This window comes from Copadichromis virginalis, linkage group LG14 (assembly GCF_057382275.1).
Source record: "Copadichromis virginalis isolate Kocher_CV1m ecotype Utaka linkage group LG14, C_Virginalis_male_GT1.1, whole genome shotgun sequence".
Taxonomy (NCBI): Eukaryota; Metazoa; Chordata; class Actinopteri; order Cichliformes; family Cichlidae; genus Copadichromis; species Copadichromis virginalis.
Genome location: NC_140631.1, coordinates 43,102,954 through 43,106,953, shown reverse-complemented (window position 1 = coordinate 43,106,953; position 4,000 = coordinate 43,102,954).

Genomic DNA, 4,000 nt, shown 5'->3' with positions numbered 1-4,000 from the left:
GTCCAGCTCTGAGGTCCTTACACTGGCTGCCTGTCCGTCAGAGGATAGACTTTAAAGTTCTGATGCTGGTCTATAAAGCTCTGAATGGTTTAGGACCAAAATACATCAATGACCTCCTGACCCAGTATGAACCTTCCAGATCCCTCAGGTCATCTGGATCCGGTCTTTTATCAGTTCCCAGAGTCAGAACCAGACACGGAGAAGCTGCATTCAGCTTTTATGCTCCTTATATCTGGAACAAACTCCCAGAAAGCCTCAGATCAGCTGAAACACTCAGTTTATTTAAATCCAGGTTGAAGACTCACCTGTTCTCAGCTGCATTTGAATAAAGCACCAAATCCACACTTTAAGCTTAAATTTCAAAACTTACATTTAACTACTGATTTTATCTGTTTTGATTTTATATACTGTTGTTTGTTTGTTTGTTTGTTAATTAGTTAGTTTATTTGCTTGTTTTAATCAATTTTAAATCATGCTTTTTATTTGTTCTTGTTTCTAATGTCTCTGTAAAGCACTTTGAATCACCTTGTTGTTGAATTGTGCTGTACAAATAAACTTGCCTTGCCTTACAGATACTGCAGGGTTGCTGTGATGTAGACTGGCCTGACGACTGCTCAGTGTTAAGTCTGATTGTTGAATGTTGTCATTGTGGTTCTTAAATTTGTAAAGTCTGAGTTCAATCTACAGGATCAAGACATTCCTTTGTCTCTGACCACCAGACACTGTGTGCTGGGGGAGGTTTTATCGCAGATACATCCTGTCTGACAGATCTGTTCTTCTGTTGTTGCTTCCTGCTTTTATGACCCTTTTGGTCAGCAGGAGGTCACACACACACACACACACACACACACACACACACACACACACACACACACACAGTGCCTTGTCTTAGAACCATTGGGGGGTTTTACGGAGGGAGGTGCTTGTGCTGTGTGTTGCAACTGTGTTTGTCAATAAAAAGGCTACGAGGAAGCTGCTCTTTGAAGGATTTGCAGTCAGGTGAGCAGCGTGAGCTCCAAGAGCTGGTTCTGACCCAAAACTTCCCTCATGAGCGAGTTGGTTGTTCTGTCTTGTGTTCTTCATGATGAATAAGTCTCTGTGGAAACACAGACCAACCCTCGGCCTGCACCTCCAGTGAAAGCCTATTGGTCCAGCAGAGGGAAACCAGACCCCTGAGCGACTGATTGGACACACCTGCACGCAGGCTGAGGGGGCAGCTGCAAGCAGAGGGTGCCATTTGGCCCTCATGGCTTCATTTTCATTCCCATTGTTAAACCTGAAAGCTGTTTGAGGGTGCCTCGCCCCCCCGCTGTGTTTGTTTAGGGTTTAATTTGACTTTGTGGTGGTTTCCTTCAGTAGTTGGTGTCTGCCTGCTTTATGAGAGGAGCTGTTTTGTACTGGCTGGTTGTTTCTGACTGTGATCGGTGTTTGTGTCTTCATGTCCTTTCACCTACTGGGCCCTATTTCAGGAAGCCGGTTTAGTGCAAACTCTGAGTAAGTATACCCTGAGTTAACGGAAACTCTGGGTTTCCGGTTTCACAAAGCGAGTTTAGATTAATTCTGAGTGAGTTACTATGACGACACACTCCGTGAAGCTAACCTGCCCCCTAGCAGGTTTACTTCAACTAACCCTGACGTTCTCCGCCTCTTTGTCGGAAACCTGACTGTAGGAAGTGTCAGACATGGCGTGCCCCTTCCTTGAAGAGCCAGTAGATGTTGAAGCCCAAATTCTCCGCAGAGCTCTCCACCGGGAGAGAGTGATTAGAGCGCGTTTGGACATTTGATCATTTCCTGATGATTTCCTGTGTGAACGTTACCGTTTTCCAGCACAATCTATAATAATATTGGTGACGCTGCACGTTTCCAAGGCTACCGTCTGTCGGGCAGTCAGGAATGTTACAGTTGCACTGAAACGTCTCCTGTACTCGTTTGTGGTGTTCCCCGGTCATAGACCCACAAGATTTATCAAAGAGGGATGCCACAAAATTGCAGGTATCAGGATGAACAGAACTTAATTCATGATGTGGTGATACTTGAACTACTACTTAAATTTTACATTTATTCTCACGGTTCCCAGGCGTGATTGGCTGTACAGATGGCACTCACATTCCAATCATTGCTCCTTCAGTAAATGAAGGAGACTATGTGAACAGGAAGTCTTTCCACAGCATTAATGTACAGGTACATAGTTCCCTGTAGCATTTCAAACTAACTAATTATTTCATTATAGTAATGGATGCTAATTTGTGTTCTCTGCACTGTGAAGATCATATGTGATGCTGCCAACATTATCACAAATGTGGAAGCCAAGTGGCCAGGCTCTGTGAGTGGTGGTGGTGGTGGAGGACCCCCACCTGTTTTTCGGGCCTCCGCTTTTTTTCTGTTGGCTATAACAGGTCACATTTGAGCATACAGAGTAAGCAAATATGTACTTGTAATGTGCTCAGATAATTTCAATAAGTGGAAATTAATGTGGCCTCTAACTGCAATTGATTTACATGGGACAAACAGACCAAGCACTATGGCTCATAATACAATTACACCTTACCTGTTTGGACTATATTTTTATATTTCATTTTTACTTGCTGCCAGGAACGTTTGGGGCCTGTTGGGTTGCACCTGCGCTCACATCACATCACAAAATAAAATGTATGAAATAAAAAATAAAAAATATAATAAAATAACATGTTAAATGGGTGGAAATCCCTAGATCAGTGTTTAAATTAACACTCACGCATTGACTCTGTCGGCTATGTTTTGCCATGCATGCTCTCTTTCTTTTGCAGCTGAGGCTGTGTTACTTTTTTCCCGCAAAATTTGCATGTTATCGGCATATGCTGCCATCAGAATTTCGGCCTCAAGCGCTGTGAAATACATTGACCGCGCCTTCTTTCCCTCCGTCTCCATGGTGACTCGCTTAATCTGTGCTCCACTAATCAGGGCTTTATGTATCCTCGTGCGCGCGCTTAACTTGGGGTTAAAGCAACTCCGGGTTGACTGAACTAATTGTTATCAGCCTTTCTGAAACCGAATATTCCGAGTTGGACAGTTCGGGGTTACTCAACCCTGAGTATCGTTTTTCACGCTGAGTTTTCTAAACCGGCTTCCTGAAACAGGGCCCAGGTCCTGAAGAGTCATCAGTCTGTAACAGCTTCTTCCGGTCTTCAGTCGTCCATCAGCAGTGGACAGACTGGGATGATGATTTATCTAAATCAACGTGAATTCAATTCATTTTTCAGCAACAAATCACAACAACAGACTGAAGGCTCTGCCTCCCATTCTACTTTTAAATACTCTAGGAACAACAAGTAGGCCTGCAGAGCGAGAGCCAAGTGCTCTAATAGGGTGATATGGTACTACAAGGTCATTAAGATAAGATGGGGCCTGATTATTTAAGACCTTGTATGTGAGGAGCAGGATTTTGAATCCTGGATTTAACAGGAAGCCAAAACAGGAGAAATCTGCTCTCTCTTTCTAGTCCCTGTCAGCACTCTTGCTGCAGCATTTTGGATTAGCTGAAGGCTTTTCAGCGAGTTTTTTGGACATCCTGATAATAATGAATTACAGTAGTCCAGCCTGGAAGTAATAAATGCATGAACTAGTTTTTCAGCGTCACTCTGAGACAGGATATTTCTAACTTTAGAGATGTTGCACAAATGGAAGAAAGCAGTCTTACATATTTGTTTAATATGTGCGTTGAAGGACATGTCCTGGTCAAAAATGACTCCAAGGTTCCTCACAGCGTTACTGGAGGCCAAGGTAATGCCATCCAGAGTAAGAATCTGCTTAGATACCATATTTCTAAGATTTTCAGGGCCGAGTACAATAACCTCAGTTTGATCTGAATTAAGAAGCAGAAAGTTAGCGGCCATCCAGGTCTTTATGTCTTTAAGACATTCCTGCAGTTTAACTCTGTAGATTTTTTCTGGACATGCGCCCAGGTTCGAGTCCGACCCGCGGTTTGCTGCAGGTCTTCCCCTCCCTCTGCTGTCCTGTCCCT